Here is a 19,915-nt window from a genome sequence, read left to right as displayed (position 1 = left end):
GCAAAGACTGTAATGTCTCCTATTAGCCTATCTCCCAGGTGTGCTTCTTTTGGTGCACAGTTGTCTCTACACATGTTGTTCCAAAGTGGGAATATATATAGCACCTATGTTATTTTATTTAAGAGGTTACCAGGCATCCCAAAAAATTAATATTTAGCAAACTGCAAGTTTGACATTGGGATAGACAGTTATACACATCAGATGTAGCAGGCTTCATTGTTCCCCCAGATAACACAACATACAGTATAACTACTGTATGTAACCCAGGATATCAGAGTTACCGTAGGGTTAACTGTGTTGGTGCTGAATATCACAACATATGAGTGTTGCTAAGAATCGCTACGCCTATCAACGCTTAGTAAATTACCCTCATGGTCTTATAGTATCATCATATACTAATATATTAGTCATAAAAGTACTATATATACTGCACCGACACACTTTATTCGAGCAAATACCCAGTGTGTACCTGGCAGATACCTGGAATGCGCCGCTCCTCACCTCTGACAAGCCCCGTTGCGTTTGCCTTCCCAGCCTGGGTTCATGCCTGGCTGACGGGCGGCTGATCTGTTAAATGATAATGATTAGGATTTAATAGGCTGCAATGCTTAGCGTGTCTACCAGATGGCATAAATTCATGAATTGTAATGCAGTATATATATATATACTGTGCAGTATTGCAGCCAGCGGGAATAAAATGCTTCAATCCCTGCCTGGAAAATACCTCAATGCACTCGGGCAGAAAACAGTCACAAACCTCAATACACCCGGGTATACCCGAATTCGTGGGACTAGCCGAGCTCGAATAAAGTGTGTCGCCAGTGTATATATATATATATATATATATATATATATATATATATATATATATATACAGCAAATGGAAATATTACTGTATGCTCATTTGCATGTCTTAGCAGGTCTGCAACCCCGCCTTTCACCATTATCACCCAGCACACAGTGCTTCCACTGCAGCAAGGGATTCTGGGAAATGACATGCAAACAGTGCCACTTTTTGCTTCAAAACCATTTTAAACATGGTTCCCTATAGGCTTAAGCTTGCTGCATGGTCAAAGCTTTAAGCACAGCCAGGGTTAAGATGCATAGCCAGTATATATATATATATGTGGGTGGGTTTTCTGGCTATGCACCTTAACCTTGGCTGTGCTCAAAGCTGTGACGATGCAGCAAGCTTAAGCCTATAGGGAACCATGTTAAAAATGGTTTTTGAAGCACAAAGTGGCACTGTGTGCTCATTTGCATGTAATTTCCCAGAATCCCTTGCTGCAGTGGAAGTGCTGTATGCTGGGTGATAATTGGGAAAGGCGGGGTTGCTGACCTGCCTAAGACATGCAGATGAGCATACAGTTGTATTTACATTTTTATATATATATATATATATATATATATATATATATACACACACCCACAGTATATATATATATATATATATATATATATATATATATATATATATATATATAGTGTATGTATATATATATATACAAATTTTAAATATATATATATGTATATATACAGTATATATGTATATATACAGTATATATACAGTATATATATATATATATATATATATATATATATATATATATATATATATATATATATATATATATATATATATATATATATATATGTGTATATATCTCCATGATTAGGAGATTAGGATTGCCAAAACACCAAGGGTGTATCTGACCTAATATCATTTATATCAGAATGCTTTGTCCATAATAGTTGTTATTATTGTAGTATTCATACTTTTCTCTGTTTGTATTCATTGTTTTCCTTATACTCTGTAACCTAATGTACAGGTATATTGCCTTGCTTTGGGCTAGAAATCAAATGTATGAAATTAATCAAACGTATCAAACTATTAAAGGCAATGGAGACATTAGAGAAAGAAATGCAGAATTATTGTCAGGATACATTGCTTTACACCACTTTGGAAACTATCTTCTTCATACAAAGCCATCAAAGAGTTCTAATAGCTCTATCTGACCCAGAGCAACTGCATTCATTGTGGTCTGTGGTATCTTTCATTGGACCGACATGCAATTATAAATAGATTTTGCTTCGGGCATCACAAATACCCAACCCTTGAAAGAGGAAGGAGGAAATTTTAAAGAGCTTAAAATCTCTAATAAAAGAAACATTTACAGAAAAATTGCAGTGTTCCTGTTTATTTGAATCACTGCTCGCACGACCTTTATTGATAAAGCAATATTTATTGAATATGTGTTTAGATCAGCATTTTGGGCTTCAATGCTAGAGGTGTCTACTTGGGTTGACCGCAATGTTTACAAATGCTATCCAGCATTGGAGATATAAATAGATTCTCCCTTTAAGTCACTGAATTACCAATAATACAATACCAATAACTCACATTTCATGTAAGTGTAGCCCCCTTTAAACAGCTCAGGCTATACCTATCTTCCTTCTACTGCGGTAAGTCCTGTTAAGATCAGGCGCCAGTACTCATTATGGGTTTTCCCCCTTCATAGCCCTAACCTGAGTGGTAGACGCAGGCCTGGACTCTGCTGCAGGCGTGAGCAAGAGGGGAGGTTCTGCTGACACCAGGAGGGGAGGGGCTAGCTCTATATTTAGCAGCCCACTCCAGTGAGTGGGTGGTTGTTCTTCGTCCTTGCTGTGTGCCGTGTTCCTCTATTATTGATGGTTCTTCAAGAGAGAGTAGCTTAAGAAGAGTTCGAGTGAGCAATGATACCAAGGGTCTAGAGCTGCTGAGTATTATGCCATGAGCCACGAATCCTGCGGAACGGTCCGAGGAGTATCAGGAGGCTACGGGCTCCCCGGCGCAGCGTGCCGGAAGAGAGCGAGAGGAACCAAAATGATCAGCGTCTATAAGTGGAGCTGATAGAATTATATACTGGTGGACCAATGCCCTCACCCCGCTGCCAGGGGTGATGGGGTGAGAATTCAAGACCCACCTCGAGGCTAACCTCGGAGGTGGGCCACGGGGTATTGCAGCCCTAGCTCAGACCATCCTGTCGGCCGAGTGATTTGGAGGGAAGGAGAGGAGGAGGTCGTGGGAGTGGAGCGGGTTGTACCCCGCACTGGCGATTGTATTGAGGCTGCTGGAAGCCTTAGTGTTGGGATATCATTGCTTTGTCAAATAAAGAGACTGTTCTGCACCCGTAAAGACTGTGTGTGATTTGGAGAGTATAACCGTGGGACCTGAGGGGTTCTTCTATACCGGTCCTGTCCCATTACCCTGGGAATATAGAAGATGGAGGCGCTGCACCACTAAGATATCATGGAGGCTATCACCCCAGAAGCCCGGTCCTGGCTCCCCCACAACATCGCGGGAAGCTCAGGCCCTCCTGTTCCTCACAGGTACGCACCACACCGCATGTAACCAGCCCCCATGCACCCCTCACACTCCCGTAGAGACGGGGGGGGGGGGGTAGAAACAGGGTTACATATGTATGAAACAATGAGTCTACTATGTGCTTTGAAACAATGTTACAGTCTGACCACAAGCACATTTTACAACATCTAAAGGAGAGCAGGCCCTACACATCCAGATGTTTGACATGTGGTAGAACATTAGCAACAGTTTTCTTTTGCCTGACATTACCTAGCAAACAGCATCCGTCTGAGTCAGTGTTTTAAGATCGTCACCAAGTAATTACGGAAAATATAGCCTTCAATTTTAGGACTAAGAACTCAAACTGGAACATTCTGTATGGCTGTGACCATTCAAATCAGCATTTCTATCATAAAAGTATAATTAAATCTAAAATACCAGATATGTATTTATTCTCTAAGTTCACGTAAGCTAGTACAGACATAGGATTCTTGTATTAACGTTTCTTAGCCCCTTTGTTAAGGGATAAACTGAAGCACTTCTGACACAAACAATTGCCCCAGAATTCTAGGGGAGGGGGAAACGTTGAAGATGTATCAATGTAAAGAAAATGCACATAGAAGTTTGTTTAGACGCACTGTTCCATTTACTGCTTGCGTTTGAGTAAAATGTAAGAAAGTGTTTCTTACATTTCACAAAAAGTGTTAGCCAGAAAGGTTAACGCCACCTCAGACCTGGCATAAGTGACACAATGAGACACACAGTTTGCCACATCGCATTAAAATCTGTCCGTCGTCACTCCACAGACTGCACGCTGATGCAAACAACGCAAAACTTGGAGCAAAAACCTTGATAGATTCACACCGAAAAAAAATTGCTCCAAATTTGCCTTGATAAACCACCCACACACCCCCTGTGCATCTATTGTAATTTTGTAACAAACATGAAAATAATGGTCAAATGATTTAATACCAATAAATGTTTCAATTAGACCTTTTAACAAATATTAGAAACAGACTATTAGCTGTAACAATTTCCATGACCGGATAAAAATGTAAGGCTGCGCTTATAGTGCCGGCGACAGCGATATCGCAGCAAAACCAATGTATCGTCGCGTGCGCTTATAGTAGGTGCGAAGCAACGATGCGAGAGCTTGATCACGATCGCTGGATCCGCAATCGGTGGAAGTCACTTTAATTTGATTTTTCCAGCAACCGCAGTGTGACGTCAGCGTCGCCGCGCAGCCTAAGAATGTCCTCAGAAACGGTTTCTTCTTTGTATCTTGTCATTTATCAATGGTTTTGTAACTTTCCTGCGCACCGTATTTAAATAGTGTCTACATTGTAATGCCTCCCATTTTTATCAATTGCCAACTCTACTTAAAAGCAGGCATATATAGAAATATACAGTATATAGAAAATGTGAATATATACACACACACAAAATACAACTTCATAACATTCACTCCAATTATGTATCCAGCCACTGTATGGCTAGTGCACGCGTCAAACAGCAAATCAAATGATAGAAAAATACTTCACCAAGCTCCAATGAAATAGACACAGCACTGCAGGGTTGAATATCAAAATGTGATCTTTATCATCCAAAGTACAGAAACCAACCTTTTTCGGTACAACCCCGAGGACGATCCCTGAGAGGACCAAAACGTTGGTTTATGTACTTTGGGCGATAAAGATCACATTTTGATATGTGCTGTTTCTATTTCATCATAGTCCGGTGGAGTATATAAATATATACACACACACACAAATACAGAAAGAGGTGTGAGAAATATGTGTGTGTGTGTATGTATATGTATATGTATATATATATATACACAATATATATATATACACAATGTATATACACACACCAACTCTCAATGGCACAATTAAAAACTTCCTCACTTCATATATACATATATGTATAAATATATATATACACACACACTCAACATCAGATTTCAATTATTCTTGCATTGCACAGACTCTCTCAAAACCCCAGATGGATGCACTGCAGGTATTCCTCTCCCCCCACCCCAGCTCTGCATATGGTTAGATTCAAACAAGTTGAAGCAAAGACTTAATCACTCATTCATTCTATTAAAAATACATGTTATCTAAATGCCTTGCTGGGAATAGCTTCAAAGTTAAAGAGACAAAGACACTACATACTGTATAGTATACACACACTAAAGTTTTCAAAAGCTCTTTCATCCCATATTCATACAAAGTAAGAACCCATGTAGTATCCAATTCCCAGTTTGTCTTCAAAAGCGCTCTGAGAACCCTTACCTTTTACACCAAGCCTTTGGCTTTGAATGGAAATACGGATCGTTTTTGAACTCCTGTCAAGCCTCCTCCATTCCCCTTCCCTTTCTTCGTTTTTTAGGGGAAAGCCAGGAAACTACAACTCACACTTTCAAATAGGCAGCCGTTACAAGCTAAAAACAGAACCTGGGTTGCGCTGGATATATTCTTGTCTGCTAACTACACCCTCACCATGCTCATTTTTTTCCATTTGTGGAACAGTATGATGCAGACTTAACCAAAAGCAGTTTTCCACAGAGCACTTGCAATGATTAGCCTGGATGGCCTGGCACACAATCTGGGAGTCACAGGGGAATACTCCAATGACTGAGCTTGTTGTTTGACCCTGCATTCCAAAATTACCATGAGGCTTTCAGGGGAAAGCTACTACTACTGTACTGGATTTAGTGAATGAAAGTTTGCCTGCTTGAATGTAGCCATGGAACCTATTCAAATCTACTAAAGACAAGCGCACGTACTGTGCCTTGGTATCAATCCGCAGGATCCTTGACAACAAAAACACTCTTGTTTAGCGCAGCTCATGGAACAGGGCAGTCTTGCGAACACCTCGTTTTAAAAACTTGGTGGGGGGAAAGTAACATGCTAGCCAGCGAAGGTGTCCTTTCTAGCCAGCCATTCATTCGCTGCATTTACACAATCACATCGCTAACAACTAGCATGAGTCACAAGCAATTATTGTCGTTCTGAGTAAAGGCATGTATCTGCTACTCAATATAATTATGCTGGGTATTCCTTAAAAATGAAATCGCTCAGTTAAAAAAAAACAACAATAATAAAATAGTTAAAAGGTTATTTCATGTGTTTAAACAACTGTCATCATGGAAATTAAGGGGGTTATTCATTAAAGTGCCTGGCTCTACCATGGAAGCATGGTAACTCCCATTCGAGCCAATGGGAGTTTATGTTTGGCAGTGCCCAGTCAGCACTATTGCACCTTAAGAAAGAGATTCTTTTTACTGGGGACTCTGAATAGGAGAGTGGTTGTCAATCAAGTTTCCTTAGCCCACCCTGTCTGTGTTAAACAGGGGGGGGGGGTTAGCTATGCAAGCTCCTGTTCAGCACACACCACACATAAGTGAGTAGCTAAAAGGAACAACTTGCATGGCTTAAATTCAGATTTCCAAACACATTTTAAAACACAATTTAAATATTCCGTAGGGGGTCTGATATTTTAAAGTGTCAATAACCTAGATTTATTCCCTTGCAATAACATGTCAACTGTAGTAACATGGCAGTCGCTATTTGGTTTATTTTGGTCCTTGGATGAACTGTATCTTTCAGTAACTTAAATATACTTGAAATGTTGATTCTGGCCATTCCCTGCCCTCACTGCTCTCCCGCAGCTATATTTAGCAGGACAGTCTTTCCTCACAATAGGTAACTGCCCATTTGGGGTTTTAAGGATCTGGGAAACTTTAAGGGAAGCATATTAAGTAAAACTTTAATACTGTACTTCTGGTAACAGGGATTCCAGAATAATGACTGCTGATACTGTACACAGAACATGGTTATATTCCATTGAATCTCTTCTGCACCCGAAGAGCAATGCATTGTAAATGTATTGCATATGCTTCTGGTATGCAATGAACTATATGCAGTATATATATTATCTATAAAATATACCCCATAGGAAGTAGCAACGCAATGAAGCGCATAGGGTTGTCTTTACCAGCACTTGGCTCAAGTTGTTTACCAGTGACATCATTGAGGGGGTGGATCCCAGCTGCAGAGAACCAGTCTCTGTACCTGCTGTATATGCTGCAGTTCAACTACTGTGGGTAAGGGAAGGTAGGAAAGGGGAGAGGGGCTCTTGCATCAGCCTATATCGAGTAGATGAAGTCTGGTGCAATAGGAATGGGCTAATGGAAGCAAAGAAAGAAGAACAGAATCCCTCTACTAATGCACTCTATACGTCTATGCTGCAGTTCCACTGATAGCACGCAGGCACGTGGTGCTCACTTGCAGTATGCTGTATTGGAACTGTAGATGAATATCACCTCTTCAGTGACTCACCCTTTCATACACCAGGAATCACCCGCTAATAACATTACAGACCCCGATTGCTTATAAGGCGATTTTTAACTGCATGTTGGTGCGTGCAATCTTAGCTACCTCTTTTATATTTTTTGAAGTAAATTGAATTTCACTATGGAGCGTGCGCTTCTGTGTTCTTTTTATGTATTTCCTCTAACCTGAACTGCAGGAGAGCAAAATCGGCATTATACCATTTGCCAGATATTCCGTATGAAGGTGCCAGTGCTAAAAGTAGGTCCTGTTTGTGGCTCTATGACAATGACGGCAGTCACAGACAATGACTTTTTGATTTCCCTTAGGGCCAAGAAATCACGGCCATATTGCCTATGATATGTGATGTTCCTGATCACAAGAATGTAGCAGTTTTTCTCCTGAGAACCACCCAGGTAACATGCGGGAGGCGGCGACGTGTTATATGGTCTGTAGTCCTGGCAACCGAGCGTCGGTGACAATTTGGTGGCGGCCAAAGGTCTCATTACAGCTTCGCACATACAATCTATGAAGTGCAGTGCGATTAAAAAACAGAAAGCATGGAAGGAGAGTTTTAAAAAATACACTTTGGTTTATATGGGCTAAGTATTTACGGAGAAGATATTTTCTGTTCAGGAACCTTAGGCCTCGGCCATGTTTAGCGCTTGCTGGCGGAAGCGTGCTGACGCGCGCTCCCGCTCAGAACTGAGCCCCTACAGCCGCAATTAGAGCGGCTTTAGTAGGGGCTCACCTGCACTTCCGCACGCTTGCGGAAGCGCAGGTCTTAGGGGAATTTTAAATTCCCCCGCTTGCCGGCGCGACAGGCCGGTCACGTGAGCGGTTCGCCCAATGAGGGCGAACCAGCTCCGTGACGTCACTGGCCCGCCCCCGGCCAGTGACGCGACCGCCCCCGGCCCGCCCTCTGACGGCTGCTGACAGTGCGTGCGGTAAGCAACCGCAAGGCCAGGGAAAGCACCCGCTTTCCCTGCGCCACAGTGCGCCTCAGCACGCCAGCAGGGAGCATGGCCGAGGCCTTAGAGGTGAAGGTTTTACTCTTCCCCATCAAAATCATTACAATGCATTACAGAAGAAAACCGCTTTCTCCTAATAACTTAGGGCCCCTATTTAATACTGTGAGAAGAGGGGTAACCTACACTTAACAATATACCACTTAGATTGTAAGCTCTTCGGGGCAGGGACTCCTTTTTCCTAATGTTACGTTTATGGCTCGAGCGCTTATTCCCACTATGTTATATTATTATGACACGTGTATCACCGCTGTGAAGTGCTATGTACATAGATGGCGCTCTATAAATAAAGATATACATATATACACAACAACTTCCATGTAAATTGAGTTACATTCCAACGATTCATAAAGTGATATTACTACAAGGTAAAATCATTTCACTATACAAGCAACCTTACCTAACGATCTTCCACATTTTGTTAACAAAAAATATAATCCAACATCAGAACATTTTGTGTGGTCTCCCGCACTCCAAAATCTATGCAAAGAGGAAGCTACACACAATATCAAAGTGTTAGCTAATTAGTTTGAAAACAGCCACATGGTTTCAGGCTAACCCCACTAATACTGTAAGTACTGTGTGCTGGGGACAGCAAAATACTTTCTATTATTTGCTTAAAGGACTTTGTTTGGGGGTCCTTCTGCTTCCTGTGCACCTATAAAAGTTATTCCATCCTATCTAATAGTTGGAGTGCTGTCTGAACACTGATATTGTATATATCATCTGACATCAGTGTTGGTATTTGCAGGAAACTGCAAGTACAAAGAATGCACGTTCCCCATACTAACATTATACCCTCTGTCTCTTTGTACGTGGGGTTTAAGCTTGCCCTCTCAACCCTGCTAGTTGCTTCCCCAATTCTGGCACATATTTGTGGCTAAATAATTAGCAAAATAAATGCTAGATGTGAAACAGCATAATCCAAGTGAAGAATTCACACATTTCTGTCTTTCACACATCACTTACAGCACAATATTGGTTGTAAAAATGACGTCACTGTACAATCGTTGCAATATATATTCACCATTTTATTTTTCATTCTTCATGTTTATCCTCTCAAACATATTTATAAAAAAAAAACATTTTCTCTGAACATTGGAGTAATTTATCATAAAAAGACATCTGGGCCATACATATTAATAAAGCACAGGTGTTTTTTGGGCAGCAAATATGGCTGTTGTACCATTAGCAAATCCAGCAGACCAAATAATTGCCTTGGCACAATGAAAGATAGAGGACATCAGCAATGACTACTGTACGTGTAAACTAAATAAGTAGATAAATAAATCATGAGGTACCCCTGCTTATAATATACCCCAAGGGTAAAGCGAAGTCTCCAAACTGATTCAAGTGTGTACAAAACAATTAGCCCCTATAACAAAAGTAAACAAAATACAGACGTGTCATTTTTGGTTTCCAGTTGACAATGACCATATTACCAGGAGGAAAAAAATAAGCACTCTCATTGAACTACGAGTAGCATGGTTGAGACCCATTTGCAGGCAAACGTTCGACTGAACTCATTCTGCACCAAGGAAAAAAGCAGCAACTGTATCCCACTACAAAATGCTAACGCACTCGGCGAGATTGTAATAGCTCTGAGATCGCCAATCCATGCGGTCTGACACGGATGTCACATTGAAGTCAAGGTTTTTTTTTTTGTCAGACCGCATAGATTGGTTATCTCGAAGTTTATAGAATATGCCCCACTGTCTGCATAGGTTATGTTTGTGGACATAGATTAAATGTTAAAGTGGTACCCAAAAGCGCCCAAATCTCTTGATGACAGAATGCCATTTTATTTTATTTCTTGTAGCGCCTCCAAGGTCATTAAATAGGTGTGTAATCAGTGGTCACAAACCAAGATGATGTTCAGTAGCCAAGAGGACGATACCTTGTAAAAACAAAAAACAGCAACTAATAATTGGTAAAAATGCATACAAACTAGGTTGTAAAACAGGCAGAAATAATATTCAAACAGAAACGGTTTTTCTAACTACTATTTCTGCAAATATGCCTTCCGTTTAATATGTATGAAATTACCAGCAGCTCCTGTACTGGTGTAAAAACTCACTAGCAGGGATCCCAAAATAATGGCTACTGATACTATACCCAGGACATGGCCCGGTTGCATTCCCACTTAGTGTCTGCAGCACCCGAAGAGTACGCAATGTATTGCTTGTCAATGTATTGTATATGCCTATGGCATTTAACTCAGCAGTCATACAATTAACTACATACAGTAAATATTTTTTTTAATCTAACCTGTACATGGGGGCACAACATGTTCACCATCAAGGTCCTAGTGCTAAATGTGGACACTGGCCACAGCAACCAATCTGTGCAAACAGTGCAGAATTATGGTGTTCCCTTACGTTCAACTGCCTCTTTGACAATGACATTGACAGCAGCTATTTTGAGTTCCCTTAGGGACGAGAAATCACAGCCAATTGCCTCTGAACTGTGATGTTCCTAGTTACACGAATTCAGCAGTCTTGCTCCAGAGAACCATGCAGATAACTTAGAGATATATGAATTTGTAAAGTAAAAAGAGGCACAAAAATGAAAAGCCAGGCATTGAAAATATGACAAGAAGTCTGTGTGAGTAGGGGTCATGATGGCATTATTTTCTCAAAGTTTAGAAATATATGAGTGGCCATCCGATAACAATAGAAATGGCAATATGTGCACCGTTATACAATAATACTGTATGCCAAAGACTGACACTATAAATGCCATGTAAGGGCCCACAATGTCTGCAATTGTGTAAATAAACACTATTGCACACACTATGCCTGTGCCTGTGACTAAACTTTATTTTTTTATTAAAGACAATATTTTGCATATAACTCAAATAATGAAAGTTTATAGGTAAAAAAACAAAAAAAAAAACAAGTTTGGTTCCATGCAACCGGTACCATATCTCCATGTAATAAAAATGAAACCATGTACTGCATGCAATGATATTTTTATGTCGGTTGCTGGCGGGAGAATTGGATTGTCGAGGAAAAGTTTCCTAATGGAAAATCTACTTGTCTATTACATAATACCTATATCACCTTCTATTCCTCTTCTCTCCTATGAAAGTGCTCATTAGCATGTCATTACCCAGAATCCCTAGCTGCAGTGAAAACATTATACGCTGAGTGTATATCGGGATGGGCAAGTTTATGCCCATGCCTGTGACGTGAATTTGCTCATAAGTATTTTTTGTATTTACTACTCTGAAACCTAAAATTAAGGATAATTGGCTACCTCTCCACTAAAGAATGTCAGCTGATGATTTTATGGAGCAACGCCATCAATATTTTTTCAACATTTTCAAACTCTAGACTTCAGTGGTTGTAAAATAAATACTGTTTCTGCAGATGAAAATCCTTGAATTGTTTGACATACAGTATTTGTAAAAAAGCGTAATTCTTCACACTTTTGATGATACACCTTGAAATTAATCCAATGGACTGCAAATAACAGTATGATTACAATATTGTTAAGTAAACCAACATAGCATTCACGTTTGGGGGATAAAACTAAGAAAACAAGATAATACTTTTAAAAATGGATCTCTTTCTATATACAAATGAAGTAAAATTTTAAGTACAATTTGGCATTTGTTATGTTGCAGATGATATAGGCCTCAGGAACCCAGATATACATACCTTTACATACTTACAATCCCCTGGGCAATTATGTGCATACATACTGAAATGTTTGTCAGGCTAAATCTTACACATAATACACTGATGTATTTGCAGCTAACAGTCAAAAACCATCCTGAAGCAAAACACCTGAGATTCCCAACAGCTGTATCGAATCTCTTCACTGCCAAAGGGGCCTTGCAAAGAGTGCATAGTATATTCATATTGCAGTGAAGGCTTTTATTAATACATTTTCCTCCAGGGGAGACATTATATCATATATCTTCTGGTATGCTTGCACCAGTCTAGGACCTTAGACCACAGCCAAATAGCCACCGGGGCTCCAGCACCAGGACTACTGACCGCATACCACATCGCCGCAGGTCACCTCGCTGCCCTCCGCATGTCCTCCAGCGCCGGATCTCTACAGCCGCAGGGATCTCCACAGCCACAAGGCACCTCGAGTGGACTCTGTCTGAGACGCAGGACAGTTAGTGCGAACGCCAGCAGCCAGGACACGTTGTTAAAAATATGTGCTGGCTGCTGGTGGCCGCGCTCAGTGCCCTGCGCAGCCCACGCACCAGCGCGCTCACATATGGCATCGGAGCGGAGGCCACTCGAGGTGCTGTGTGCTGGTAGAGATCCCTGCAGCTGTAGAGATCCCTGTAGCTGTAGAGATCCAGCGCTGGAAGAAGAGCGAAAGACGGTGCCGTGTTGCACAGTCTGTAGTCTTGGTGGACGAGCTTCAGTGACGATTTGGTGGCGTACAAAGGCCCCATTACAGCTTCGCACATACAATCTCTGAAGTGCAGTGCGATTAAAAAACAGAAAGCATGAAAGGATATTTTTAAAAAAACACTTTGGTTTATATGGGCTAAGTATTTATGGAGAAGATATTTTCTGTTTCAGGAACCCTAAAGATGAAGGTTTTACTCTTCCCCATCAAAATCATTACAATGCATTACAGAAGAAAACCGCTTTCTCCTAATGACTTAGGGCCCCTATTTAATACTGTGAGAAGAGGGGTAACCTACACTTAACAATACACCACTTAGATGGTGAGCTCTTCGGGGCAGGGACTCCTGTTTCCTAATGTTACTTTTATGTCTCAAGCACTTATTCCCACAATGTGTTATATTATTATGTCACGTGTATAACCGCTGTGAAGTGCTATGTACATAGATGGCGCTCTATAAATAGATATACATACACAAATACATACATACACCAACTTCCATGTAAACAAATGCATGTTAGTACCTTTCTTACTGTTCTTCTATCCATACCGAGCTGAGTCGTGAAACGTCTTCCCTTTTGAAAATAGCATTTATTCTCCGACAATTACAACAACTACCACCCAGTAACCAGCCTTTCACACAGCTTTAGAAAAAATAAAGTCTCTGCATTAGACGCGGATCATTACTGAGGATTAGAGGCAAGCATGGACACTGGCACCACAAGAACAACTCATTTTTTAGTTTCATTCTATCTAGAAATGATTATTATTTAGCACTATGCTACAATGCTGCACGTTTTCCCCAGGAAGGAGATCAACATGTTTTTTCCCCCACTAATGTAAACTGATGGTACATGTAACAATTGTTTTGTTGAAATGTGATATGCTGCTTTCCAAACGAGTTTAGCTAGAAGCTGACACTCCGTGTTAAGACTCTAACAGTGAAGGATGCTTTGGAACTTCAGTTGCTAAAAAGGTGACTCGCCCGCAGCAAAACGAACAACAAGGATTGACTTTAACATCTGCCAGCGTGTCTGAGCTATAACCCATTTTCTGGGTCGAGGTAACATTGTTTAAGCTGTCAGGTTCCTAATAGCTTGAATTATGCATCAATCCTCTGAGGAGTTTTTCCACTCATTAGAAACAATGCCAAACACACAATGTACAATCTCCAGTGCGCCTAGGAAACTAACAACATGCTCTGTAGTCATCTGCTAGAAGCAGTCACATAGGTCCTTTTGATGTCTGGTACAACAAAATATGGGTGAGAAAACAACATTATTTTATTTTTTTGCATTAATCAGTCCAGCATTCCAAAGTTGAAAGCAGCAGTACCAACGTGTGACCTATTTTATTTTATATTGATCAAGTAAAAATGAAATGATAAAAATGATCATATCTTGTTGTTCAATTAAAATGTGTGAATCTTTTTCTACTTGACCTTTTTACGTCACGTTGGGCCAGCGCTAGGCAGCACAATCCAAACGAGGAGATGCGGCGCACTATGAGAACAAGTGAAAGGGGGCTACGAACCTGGTGTAATTAAAAATATCCTTTATTGATCTAGCGACATCAGAGGAAGATACATGTGCAGCTCAGACGCGTTTCGCGCATCAGCGCTTTGTCAACGATTACACCAGGTTCGTAGCCCCCTTTCACTTGTTCTCATAGTGCTCCGCATCTCCTCGTTCGGATTGTGCTGCCTATTCAGCTCCTTCAGCGTGTTGCACATGGACTAAGTTGGACAGCCTGCAGACCATATTTACTGTGAGTACATCTATATTCCTTCCATTGGAGAGACTGTGAATTAGAAGTGTGTGACTCAAGGGAGCTAGTCCAGGACCCTTACAGGATGGTATGTTCATATACACCCTATTCCTGTCTATCTCCCGGACATATTGATCATTGACTCCCCACCATTGAGTATACATATACACACCAACACAGTGGTACTCACTGTTATTCATATGGTGTCTGTCCACAACAAGTGTTATATATTCAAGGATACTGATATATGAAGCTTGAGCACTGACAAAGAGAACTCTGTTTCTCACTATCAATTGGGCCAGCTCTACGTTGCTGAGCCATTCATTGGAAGTGTCTGTATCAGTACATGGGGTTCTTTTGTACATGGTGCTGACAGGTGGGAGACTCCTCTCTTTCACTTCTCTCTTCAAGTAATTGGCTACAATGACGACATCTACAATTACAATAGGATACTTAGAGAATAGGGGGAAGGAAAAGCATTGGCAAATTCCCACAACAATAGGGGTTGCCACAGAAACGGTTTGATTTGGCTTATTAAAACAGCCTTATACAAAATGTCTGCAAGAAATTGAGGATTTCACAAGTAAAGGGCCAGATCCAAAATAGTTAGAAGCGGGCGATGTCAGAACACTGTGATTGGCCGCTTCGGGCAATATCAAATCAGTCCCTAAGTAGGTCAGCAGAAACAAAATGTACTTTAGGTAAATTGCAAAAAATGAAACGCCTTTTTCACAGAATAACTAGGATAGCACAATTAATGTAACACGTTTGCTACAGGAAACATCTCTGGAATACTTGCTTTTTGGTTCAGCAAGCTGTAGTGGAAGGGGAAGCTGCAATAATATGTTACAGAATGGAAAATCTAAATGCAAAACCTCACTGTTTGAAATTTGCAAAGATGTTTTTTTATAAAGGATCGCTGTAGGAAGATTTGGATGACCTCTCATGGAAACAAACCTTCAAGCATCCTGGTGGCTTGAAAATTGGTTAACAGCTTGCTAGAGGAGATGGTGTGGCCACAGCATACACCCAATTCATTAAAATTTGCGCTTAATGTACAGTGGCTATACGAGAACTTAAATCTGTGAAGCACAGCTTTGGACATTTATAATAAACTATGTGTACTAAGGAAGAAATGGGTCGAACTCACAGGACAGATCCGGAGTATTAGTACTTGTTCAAGAAGGACAGATCAAACAAAAGGGACCCCTTCTGCCATAATCTTCAAAAAGTCCATTTAAAATAATGAAACTGAAATGGTGACTCAAGTACTGCTAAAATACATGTATAGTAATTAAAAGAAACCAAAGCTAGCACATCTACGCAACTTGACAATTATTTTGACACATCCTTCTTAACATAATGACTTATTCACAAAGCTCTGTTCGTTGTATGACGCTGCACCCGAAGTGTAAGGGCTCACAGCACCTTCTCGCTAGCACAGCTTTGCGAGTGAGATCCGGAGTGTGTTAAGCAGTAGATATTAAAAATACAAAATGATTTACTTACATTTACAGTTTGTTGGAAAGTAATCCCCTTTTCTATTAAGACCCAGATTTCGGTTCCGAGCCTTTTCCGGCTTCTCGGGAGATCTGTGCTTGTGGAACTTTATTTCACCAAAGCCAGCCAGGCAGGCAGGCAGGCAGAAAACGGAAACCCGCAGCTAAAGTAACATTGGCTATAAATCAGCTCATAAAGCTGCTGTCAGGCACTGCTGTGTGTAGGACTTTCACTGCTCTCTGCTGCACTGGGTGTGGGAGCCTGGATTACCAGGCTCAATCCCTGTAGCCAAGAATTGTGAAAGGTAAAGTTCGTTTTCTATGTACAATTTTTCCACTTCTTGCTGCCTACACCCATTAGTCAATTTCCGTAGCCTCCTCCCGAATTCATCATTTTACTTCTAACTCCAAGACAGCGTGAGCTGCCTACATGTACTAACTTAATGCAGCAATACACACCCTGCAACCGCCCCCTCCCCTCTTTTTTTCCCATGTGTCGGAAACAAGGGGTTCCTGGAGCTAAACTGCATTAATTTCAGCTCAGAGGGACCCCTTGGTCCTAAGATACTTGCCAGGAACTTGTCGCCTCTACTTACGCATATTTAAATACCCCACGTTACGTGGGGCTAATATACTGCCATTTTCGCAAACTTTGGAAAATTCTGGCAATTGAAAATGTCGCGAAATTTAGAGGAAAAGGGTGAAACATTTGCACAACTTTAATGTGTACACTTTACATTTACACAGTCGCAATTTCTGGAAGTCATTTTATCTACAATGGAAAGATAAGAAGCTGAGACAACATTGCCATGAATTTTAACCTATGACCCCCCGGGCTTGCGCAAATGTAAAAGAGTAATAGTTTATATATGATAATCAAACACTATTCTTCACTACTCAACTATGGGGCCTATTCATTTAACAGTGATAAGTGGTTTAATGCACGATAAATGCCCTTATAGCACGATACTACCTGTTTTGCTATTCACTAAGCAGTGATAACAGTGCAGTATCGCGCTATAATGGCTTTTTAATGACCTTTAACACACTGAAGCAAAAAAAATCATTCGACAAGCCAAAAAAGCCCAAATTCTGTTTTTTTTTTGCCAGTAATTGCTATACACTAAACAGTGATACGCATACTGAACTTTAAAATCTTGCAATGTTTTGTCGCCAGCTAAAGGTTGTCGCTAAAGATATTACCGATGTTATGATACCGGCACCCCATACCAGGGCCTGTATCTCAGGAAGCAAGGGGTCCCCAAGGCTGAAATCAATGCGGTTCAGCTCAGTAGACCCCCTGCTCCCGTACACTATTAGTAAAAATAAAATTAAAGCAGCTTCATAACCTTAGTGGCTAGCCGCTACGGTTATGATAAATGTAGTTATTTTTATGTTTTTTTCATACTACTGTGCGGGAGCAGGTGGCGTTCTGAGCTGAACCGCATTGATTTCAGCCTCGGGGGCCCCCTACTTCCCGAGATACAGGCTCCCGGTATGGGGTGCTGGTATCCCCCTGCAGGATTTAAATCCCCTCGTCACGTGTATTGAAACTGTACGATTGCCTGTAAGAGCCGCGCATGGAGACACAGCGTCTCTATGCAGCTCTTCCAGGCTGCAGTTTCAATCAGGTGCCGATCGATAGGATTTATAGCGCGATAACACGATAGCACTTAGAAAAAAAACAAGTCTTTTGATGCTGCATTTTTTAACGAACTTTAAAAAACTTGAATTTTTTCTTAGTGAATACTGTTTTTACCAATATTTTTTATAGTGTGATAAACCGATGCAAAGTCGATCGGCAATGCACTGATTTCATCACTGTTTAGTGAATAGGCCCGTAAGACTTGCTCCATTTGCCTAGTGCACAGATCATTTCTTAAATGTCATTATTATTATTATTTTACTGTATATAGTATTTAGTTATATTTTAAATATGCAAACAATGTAAAAATGCAGAGCTACAGATGAACTAAAAAGACTTGACTTAATATTTCTCTTGTGTTTTCTTTTAATTGTAAATAGTTGTACTACATTACCCAACCCACACACAATATACACACACACACACACACACACACACACACACACACACACACACACACACACACACACACACACACACACACACACACACACACACACACACACACACACACATACACACACAATATACACACACAACTACATGTAATAAACAAATACACAGTTATAATTACATCTCTATATTATTTATTCCTGTGTTACATTTTAGTACAAATACATGTACTTCAGAATCATTAAATACACGTTTTTGCCTTTCTATGAAAATAAAAATTGTCGTTGTTCCCTTTATTTCTATTAAAACTGCTACGAACACACCATGTTTTTAGGCTCGATAACCATCCTGCCTTTGAAACGTCCCTAAACCTAGTGATCACACGATAAACATTAGACTACCGCACTGCTATTTCTGTAAGACAAAATGTTTACTGTTCCTAGCTGGATCCTATTAAAAATGTACATTCCACCCCATTAAATTAAACCATATTAGTTAATGAAGTCTAGACCAATTACAATCAAGAGTACAATTACCCAACCTAAACTGTGTAGACTCAACTATAAAAATTACACCTGCATCAAAGTCTGGGAAATAACAGCCCCTTAAATTGTATTATTTGTAAACGAAACTGGTATTGTGTATATATCCATGTGAAACGATGCTTTGGGCGGGGTGAGGAAATGCTCTGACAGCTAGATGTTACTTAATCACAAAATATAATGACTTCAGAATAGGTATGTTGAAGACCTGCAATTAATTTTTGACAAATAAATGTTGTTTATATTTTCTTTAAGGTACCGAAGTAGCAATCTTTACCATTTGCATTTGCGCCAGTCGCAGCACGGAAGCATTACTTCTTCAGGGGAACCCATTCAGAAGCATGGACCCCCCAAAGCGCAATCGCGGCAGACACTGTCCCCGGCACCGCAGAGTTTTGCTTTTTCACCCGCGGCGCTGGGGACAGCAAGTCTTGCTTTTATAAGTTAACGTTTTTCCCCAGAAGTAGTTCAGAGCAAAATGTACATTCAAGTTAAATACTTTTGAAATAAATAAATAACAATATTTACAGATGTACAGTAGGTCTTCACGGCTCCAGCTGGCGCTTTATGGTGGAATATTCTGTGATATTCCGCGTTAACATCGCCAGTGAATCCCATGCAAACTCAATGATATTCTGCATTGTCACTGCCAGTGAATCTAAACTCTGTTAGTTTGCATTTTAACGGCATATGTTGTGATATCATTAGGGGCAATGAAATCTGCTACAGCTGGACATGCAGACATACATTCTATAAACACATCAAAGACATGCAAGGCTGTTACTGTTTTTACAAAAACAGGAAGATCTAGTGTCAAATTTACTAAGCAGCCCTATGCCATAAGACACATTCAGGAGCCAGAAGACACCTTCAGGCCTATTTACTTGGTGTCTTAAGAAGCAGCATCATGTAGCTGCTATCTCGATAGTATAGAGTTCTAAGAGCGTTACTGCTCTTGGGCACAACTTGGTGCAATAAAGGGCAAAG

General features: G+C 40.5%; 1 protein-coding gene across 7 annotated transcripts in view; it reads right to left on the bottom strand.

Moving 5' to 3' along the window:
- Positions 1–19,915, bottom strand: part of TIAM2 (TIAM Rac1 associated GEF 2) — a 329,759-nt gene that overhangs the window by 213,747 nt on the left and 96,097 nt on the right. For 2 of the 7 annotated variants that reach the window (XM_075596951.1, XM_075596947.1), the window contains exon 1: positions 16,359–16,636. The exons of 4 other annotated variants lie outside the window; for them this stretch is intronic. The gene's annotated coding sequence lies outside the window, so the exon portion shown is untranslated. Of the gene's footprint in view, positions 1–5,637; positions 5,968–16,358; positions 16,637–19,915 lie in introns of those variants that run through there. One more of the 7 variants, XM_075596948.1, reaches the window with a different exon arrangement.

This window comes from Ascaphus truei, chromosome 4 (assembly GCF_040206685.1).
Source record: "Ascaphus truei isolate aAscTru1 chromosome 4, aAscTru1.hap1, whole genome shotgun sequence".
Classification (NCBI taxonomy): Eukaryota; Metazoa; Chordata; class Amphibia; order Anura; family Ascaphidae; genus Ascaphus; species Ascaphus truei.
This window is presented reverse-complemented; position numbering and strand designations above follow the sequence as displayed.